Here is a 9,243-nt window from a genome sequence, read left to right on the forward strand (position 1 = left end):
CCCTAAAGTTTGGGCATGACAGGATATTTAAACAACTAATTGATTTATTTTAAATGGGAGAGATTTAAATGAAATGTAATTTTTTTTTTTTTTTGCCTGGTAAACTTTTTAACGTGACTGGTGATGCTGGCATGACACGCCCTCCGGCTCCACGTGAACTCTTTTGACCTGGAGCTATGAACCAGCGAGGCCACAAACGAGGGACCTCATCCCCACACTTCACTTGTTCAAATCCGCGAGCACAATGACCCAGCAAAGGAACAAGGCCTTGCGAGCAAAGTGGCCCAGTAGGGATTTGAACCTTGGTGGCCGCTTCACCAACGAAGTGTTTTAACCACAACACTAGATGTCCAAAGATAGACTGTAAATTTATTTAAATGGGGAAAAGGGGGGGATTTTAATTAAATAAATGTGATTTATTTAATTAAAGGTTAGAATGTGGTCAAATGAATGAATTAAATATTATTTAATTAAAAGAAGAATTATTTTAATGGATTAAATAATGGTTAAATTTATATGTCTACATTGTTGAATAGATGGTCAAATTTATATGTACAAAAATAGAATGAATCTAAATGGCCCATCTTTCTCCAGTCAGTGTTTCAATTGCAATAAATATGTTCATAAATCAATTAAATGCATAAGTATGGCAAATAACTCTTTCAATAAAAGGAATGTTAGATGCTATGCACGTGGTAGATTTGGCCATTTTGCTAACCAATGTAGATCAAGAAGAAATAAAGGGAATAACATGCCTATTCAAAGAAATATTGTGTGCAATAATTGCAACAAATCCGGTCAAATTGCAAGATTCTGCAGAAGCAAGAATGTGAATAGGAAGGGTCCAACAAACAAGAGAAAGAATGTGTAGAATGATGTTAAAGGAAAAGGAAACATGACTGTGGAAGAGATTAAATATCAGATGAAGAAGACATGAATTAAGAAGAGTGACTTAGATGTTGGAAATAGTCCGAACTTGATTTTGGTGCTGCAAATTCCTCTGGGAATTAGATTGAGGACTCTTTCTTAAGGAGTGTTTTCATACAAATCCTTTTCTCCCCTACCAGTAGTGATGCCAGAAGATCGACAGATTGTCAGTAGCTATATTTTGATAGTGCAAATCTTTTGGAAGAAGTTTCAGAAGAGTATGAGGGAATTTTAAGATTCATAGAAGAATTCTTGAGAGACTGTCTGTGTATGCATTGTATCTAGATAAATTATGACAAAGTGAATTTATTACACCAAAAATTTAGGTATGAGGATGATAAAAAGTGACTTAACTCTTTCCTTTGTCACTTTTCATTTGAAGAGAATAGGTCTGGAGCGCTTTGCAAGAAAATTGTCAAGCAAGATCAAGTATCAAAGTGATTCCCCAAGTGAAAGCCTAATCCAACAATTGAGGTATTTATTGGTGAACTTTTCAAAGTTTGAAATTTCTGAAATGGAAACTTTTGGTATGGCAACACCTCTTATTGTAGATATTACTAAGAGATCTTGGCCAAATTTCAAGAATCAACTATTTATTTCCATGCAAGATGATCTAAAGAGTGCATTTTCATTGATTCGACATGGTGTTCTGCATATCAAGGAGTTGGGAAGCTCTCATCTATTGAACCTCTATAATAAGTAGTTGATTGATGAGAATTTTAGGATGAAACTAGAATTGAAAGTATTTGAGGAAAAGAGTTTTGTGCAGTTCATCAAATTTTTGATGTTCAGTGAACAGGAGTAGGTCTGGTATGTTCTTAGCAAAATGCATAATCAGTTCATGTGGTTGAAGAAGCCCTTCAAGATCACCAAAAATTCCATTAGGGCCATAATAGGGTTGTGTTCATCCAGTGAGCTTCTCTAATTGAAATAAGTGAATAAACAAATTATCACAGACGCAACCAATTTGAAGTTTGACAAAAGATCCATGATAATCAATGAAATTTTGCAGTATGATGTCAGATTTTCTTAATTGGTGGTTGGGTATAAGATATACTACTCCAACATAGATAATTTTGTATACATAATAGCAACATATGCAACTTATGAGATGGTCTGGGAGAACAAAATGTTGGCATTATAATAGACAAGGAGAGATTGTTGGCATTTCAATAAGGATATTGAGAAAGTTGTTGATGATTATGGATATAACTGATTAAGGATTTACTATCTTAATATTATTATTTTGTCATTGATGTCAAGAAATTGAATTTCTAATTTAGTATGATGTTGCCATATCTTAAGAAGTATGATTTGATGAGTATAAAGATGTTGGTAAAAGACACAGAAAGAATGTGATAAATAAGGGGATAAATAAGTTATTCAATGGGCAACTATTACCGAGTTAGACAATGATGAGATCATGATGTTTAGATTGTTTTGATATCCTACATATGTTGTTGATTGTAAGGTTAATACTATACTATGTTACTGAGCAAAGAACCTAGTCGGTAAACCTTAAGGAACCTAGTAGGTAAACCCTAAGGTTATTGCTATCGGTTAATGAAGGTAGAATGTCTACCGAGTGAAGTTTAGTATTTACCAAGTTGCAACCGAGTAGTAACAGAATGCATTGAATGAATAAAATCATTATTTAATAAAGGAAGCTAATGAGCTAGCTATGATTGAATGATTGGTATGCCATGCATGAAGTTTGTTAAAGAATCTATGGCAAAGGAAAATTAGTAAGAAGATCTACAGCTCAGATTGAACCACAATACCCTAGCACAAGTTCCAAGAAATGTATGCAAGTTCCAAGGTGGGGTAAAACATTTTTCAGATCGAAGGATACATTGAACCTGGTCAAAGTTTGAAGATCTGATGGCTATGATTGATCATAGAAAATGTGATCAAGGAGATTAAGCGGTTGGTGAATTGTTTATAAATAAGGAACTATTGATAAACAATGTATGCGGGCAAATGTATGCACAGGGATGCTACATAGTGATTACCGAGCACAAAAGCTTGAAGACCTGTTTGAATAATAGAGTATAGAGCCCAACAGATGGACAAGATAAGTCCTATTGTATTGAGCAAATAAGAATCTTCTTTAGCATTTTAGATGTGAAGTTGCAGATAGATTTTTATTACTGTTATTTTGTAAAGTGACAGAAAATCTCTTAACCGAGTGGGCTTAACAGTCTGACATTCTAATTGAGTGTTTGAAATCCTTTAACAAGGCCACTTCTAACAAGGTGAAGATCCTAACAGATCTGAGGGAAATCCCTTAACTGGGTCACATCTAGCAATGTGTTTGTAATCTTTAATAGGATTTTCTTTTAATGGAGCATACTCTAGAAGAGTATATTTCTTAGTGGGTCCGAAATCCCATAGTGGTTTTTCCCTATTTGGGTTTCCATGTTAAATCTAGTGTTATGAGTGTTATGGTGTATATATGTTTTGAGTTTGCATGTTTAGCAGTTTTGGTTATATTATTGAAGTATATGTTACCGAGGTTGAATCTATTATTTTTATGGAAGATTAATTTTGTATGATTCACCCCCCCCTCTCATCTTATTAGCTATTGGATCTATACTTACATTAAGTATCAAAACTATCAATTGGTATCAGAGCATTGGACTCTGGAAGAAAAGTTTAAAGGTACTTGAGGCAAAGATCTAAAGACGTATAAGAGGGATGCACTGAAGCTGAACAAATCAAATTTCTCTACATGGTAAAAAAGGATGAAGCTGCACCTATCAGGAGTTGGAGAATATGCTGTATATTATCTGGAGAATGATTTCATTATACTGAGCACCTATCCATTAACAATGGAAGAGATAAAGGCAAAGAAAGAACATATTCAAGCAATGATTGAAATAACATCTGCATTGATCGATTCAGAGTTTAATGATCTAGAAGCCTGCAATGATGCAAAGGCAATGTGGGACAAGCTCATATCTGTGTATGGTGAAGATGAACATGTTCAAAGAGAAAAAGTGGATAGTCTAAGAGGACAACTTGAATCTACGAGGATGAATGAAGGTGAGAACATAACCCAGTACAATACAAGACTAAAGGAGATTGTCAATCAAATCAAAGGAGCAGGAGGAACTATTGAAGAAAAGGATATAACAAGTAAGTTGTTAAGAACGCTTCTACTAGCTTATGCAATCCGAGTCTCTGCAATCAATAAATTAAGGTCTGTACCCAATATGCCAGTTTCTTTAGATGCTACTATTGGTAAGCTACATGCATTTGAGTTAAGTAACTTTGATAACAGTGGGTCATCAGTAAATAAAGTTGAGTCTGCATTTAGTTATTTTCATATTAGTGAATTTGATGATTACAATGATAGAATGAGTAAGTACACTAAAGGGGATCACAGTGGAGCAAGTGAAAGATTTCGCAAGAACATGGAGGAAGTACACAAACTATATGAGGAAATCAAAAAGCAAAAAAGAGTTTGAAGCACTATTAGCCAGAAGGTTACCGAGAGGAAAAGGTAAGTATAAAGGAAAACTACCTTTGAAATGTTTCAATTGTGATAAGATAGGACATATGGCTTCTAACTGTCCTGACAAAGAATCTACTGAAAAGAGATATTATCGAGATGACAAACAAAAAGATAATCATTATAGAGGACACCGAAACTTCAGAAGAAGAGATAGAAAGTCATGCTTAATAGCCGATGAGGAATCCAATGATGATAAATAAGATGAAACTGATACAGAGGAAGTAGTTTATGTGGCTATCAAAGATGGATCAGATGAAGAAAGGTATGAAGAAAAAGCCCTAATATCTCACATAAATACTAATGATTCTTGGATCATAGATAGTGGATGCTCACATCACATGATAGGTGATAAACACAAGTTTATTATGTTAGAAGATTATGATGGAGGCTATGTAAGATTTGGTAATGATGCACCATGTTCGATAAAAGGTAAAGGATCTATAACACTTCTTGACAATGCAAGATGCAATGACGTTTATTGGGTTGAAGGTTTGAAATACAATTTGTTGAGTATAGCACAACTAAACAACACAGGTTAACGAATAGAATTTCAGAAAGGAATTGTCAAAGTTCATGACAAGCATGGAAAGTTAGCTGCTACTGGGACATAAAAAAAAGGTAACACATTTCACCTTGACTCAACTCAGAACAAGTGTCTGTATGCAAAGATAGATGATACCTGGTTATGGCATAAAAGGTTTTGTAATGTAAATTTTGATAATTTGATCAAAATAAGAAAGAAGCACCAAGTAAGAGGTCTACCAAGTTTGGAAAAGCCTGAGATTGCTATGTGTCGAGGATGCCAGATGGGTAAAATGATAAGATAAATCTTTACAAGTAAGTCCTACACTTCTAAGGGAATTTTAGATCTTGTGCACACTGATCTTTGTGGTCCTATGAAAGTTCAAAGTTATTATGGTGATAAATATTTCATATTATTTGTGGATGATTAATCAAGGATGATGTCAGTTATGTTTTTAAAAGATAAATTAGAAGCTTTTCAAATGTTTAAATGGTACAAGGTAAGAATTGAAAATGAAACAGGAAGACAACTGAAATGTCTTAGATCAGATAGAGGATGAGAGTTCACATCTGATGAGTTCAACTTATTCTGCAATGATCATAGTATTAAAAGACAAGTCGCTGCACCAAGAACTCCACAACAAAATGGAATAGCTGAGAGAAGAAATAGATCTATTGTGGATTGTGCTAGAACCCTGATGATTGAAAATAAAGTGCCACAAACATTTTGGAGAGAAGCAATAAGCACAACAGTTTACACCCTGAACCGAGTACAACTGAAGAAAGGAACTTTGAAGACACCATATGAAATCTGGTATGATAAGAAACCTAATGTAAGTTATTTTAAAATATTTGGAAGTAGATGTTATGTACACAAGGATGATAGAAATGGCAAGTTTGATCAGAAAAGTGAAGGAACATTTCTTGGTTATTCTTCTAGAAGTAAAGCATTTAAATGTCTGATCAAATCATCTAACAAAATAGTATAAAGTGCAAATGTGAAAATTGATGAATTTATAGAAAGAAATGATGAAGGAAATTCCAAGGAACCAGAAGACTATGATGAATTTGTCTATGTTCAACCAGCAAGTCCTATCGAGAAAACTGCAAAAGGAAATGAAGAGAATATCCAGTTACCGAGTGATGAAGAAGATCACACAGAGCCTACCAAGCCTGTATTAGCCAAGTATGTCATAAGACATCATGTATCAAGTTAGATTATAGGAGATAAGAATGATCCAGTGATGACAAGGAACAAACTGAGACAAAACACATGCCTGATATCTGAATTTGAACCGAGAATAGTGAAAGAGGCATTTAATAGTGAAGATTGGATAAATGCTATGATAGAAGAGATTGATCAAATCAAGAAGAATGACACATAGACACTAATCCCAAGATCGAAGGACAAAAATGTAATTGGTACAAAGTGGATTTTCAGAAACATGCTGAATGAAAAAGGTGAGGTCATTCAAAATAAAGCAAGACTAGTTTGCAAAGGTTATGCCCAAGAAGAAGAAATTGATTATGGTGAGACTTTTGCACCTGTGGAAAGACTTGAAGGAGTAAGAACATTGTTGGCATATACCGCTTACAAGAATTTCAAGGTATATCAAATGGATGTCAAATCTGCATTTCTGAATGGTATATTAGAAGAAGAAGTTTTTATTGAACAACCTGAAGGATTTGTTGAAGACAATAATAAAGATCAGGTATGTAAATTGAAAAAAGCTTTATATGGTCTGAAACAAGCACCTAGAGCATGGTATGAAAGATTTCACTCTTATTTAATCAAGATTGGTTTTATAAGAACAAGTGAAAACAACAATATGTACATGAAGAATGATGAAAATGGAATACTGATCTTGGCCATATTTGTTGATGATATTATATTTTGTGGAAATGACTCTTTATGCAAAAAATTTGGAAATGAAATGAGCAAAGAATTTGAGATGTCATTAATCAGTGAGATAAAGTATTTTATAGGTTTAAAGATACTGCAAATAAAAAATGAGATTTTCATTACTCAATCCAAGTACATAAAGGAAATCTTGAAGAAATTTGGAATGGAGGATTCAAAACCAGTAAGTACTCCTATGACTACCAACTGTAAACTATCAAAGAATGATGAATCTGCATATGTTGATGAGACACTTTACCGATCCATGATTGGAAAGTTACAATATGTTGTTCACAGCAGGCTAGATATAGTACATGCAGTAGGTATAGTTGCAAGATTCTCTGCAGATCCTAAGGAAACATACATGACAACAATCAAGAGAATTTTCAGATACTTGAAAGGCACTAAAGATTATGGCTTAGTATATCAGAAAATAAATGATTTTGATTTAAAAGTTTATACTGATGCTGATTCGACAGGCAACATTGATGATAGGAAAAGCACAAGTGGAGGAGATTTCTTTTTAGGAGAAAGACTAGTGAGTTGGCTTAGCAAGAAACAAGGATGTGTTTCACAGTCAATAGCAGAAGTTGAATACGTTGTTGCAACATTGAATTGTACCAACATAGCATGGATCAAACAACTATTGGAAGGTATAAATGAGAAAGTTACCAAGCCAGTAACTATATTCTATGACAATACTAGTGCCATTAACATTTCAAAGAATCCTGTTATGCACTCTAAGACAAAGCACATCTCTATCAAATATCATTATCTTAGAGAAGAAGCTCGAGAGAAGAAAGTGGTGTTGGAGTATGTTAGCATAAAGGATCAAATAGCAGATATCTTCACCAAGCCACTGCCAAGGGACACTTTTGAGTATCTCAGAAGTAAGTTAGGGGTCCTACCCCTATCTTTCATTCACTGACCGAGTTCGGTGAAAGCATCAATTCGATGACTCTATAGAATATCTTTTAGGAGTTGATACTGATTTACACACTTTAGGATATTTTCTAAAGGTGTATAGGAAACAATATAGGAAACAATACAAGGAACAAGAATTGAAGACAAAATGCTCTGACCGAGACTAAGTTGACATAACAACAAGAAATCACTTCATACAGGAAGAAATTATGTTTTAGATCTTTACTTTTTGGCATTGTTGTCAAAGGGGGAGAAGACTGGAGAAAAGGAATGGATAGTAATGTATGGGGGAGAAGACTGATGACAAGGGGAGAACATTTCAACATTTTAGAATCTCACAACAATTCAAATCAATTAGGTCAAATCAATTGGTTTTGCCATCAATGCCAAAGGGGGAGATTGTTGGCATTATAACAGACAAGGAGAGATTGTTGGCATTTCAATAAGGATATTGAGAAGGTTGTTGATGATTATGGATATAACTAATTAAGGATGTTTACTGTCTTAATATTATTATTTTGTCATTGATGTCAAGAAATTGATTTTCTAATTCAGTATGATGTTGCCATATCTTAAGAAGTATGATTTGATGAGTATAAAGATGTTGGTAAAAGACATAGAAAGAATGTGATAAATAAGGGGAGAAATAAGTTATTCAATGGGCAACTATTACTGAGTTAGACAATGATGAGATCATGATGTTTAGATTGTTTTGATATCCTACATATGTTGTTGATTGTAAGGTTAATACTATACTATGTTACCGAGTAAAGAACCTAGTCGGTAAACCCTAAGGTTATCGCCATCGGTTAATGAAGGCAGAATGTCTACCGAGTGAAGTTTAGTATTTACCGAGTTGCAACCGAGTAGTAACAGAATGCATTGAATGAATAAAAACATTATTTAATAAAGGAAGCTGATGAGCTGGCTATGATTGAATGATTGGTATGCCATGCATGAAGTTTGTTAAAGAATCTATGGAAAAGGAAAATCGACAAGAAGATCTACAACCTAGATTGAACCGCAATACCCTAGCACAAGTTCCAAGGTGGGGTAAAATGTTTTTCAGATCGAAGGATACATTGAACCTGGTCAAATTTTGAAGATATGATGGCTATGATTGATCATGGGAAATGTGATCAAGGAGATTAAGTGGTTGGCAAATTGTTTATAAATAAGGAACTGTTGATAAACAATGTATGTGGGCAAATGTATGCACAGGGATGCTACATAGTGATTACCGAGCACATAAGCTTGAAGACCTGCTTGAATAATAGAGTATAGAGCCCAGCAGATGGAAAAGATAAGTCCTATCGTATTGAGAAAATAAGAATCTTCTTTAGCATTTTAGATGTGAAGTTGCAGATAGATTTTTATTACTGTTATTTTGTAAAGTGACAGAAAATCTCTTAACCGAGTGGACTTAACAGTCTTATTTGTAAAACCCTCTAGC

The sequence above is a fragment of the Cryptomeria japonica genome, chromosome 7 (genome assembly GCF_030272615.1).
Source record: "Cryptomeria japonica chromosome 7, Sugi_1.0, whole genome shotgun sequence".
NCBI lineage: Eukaryota > Viridiplantae > Streptophyta > Pinopsida > Cupressales > Cupressaceae > Cryptomeria > Cryptomeria japonica.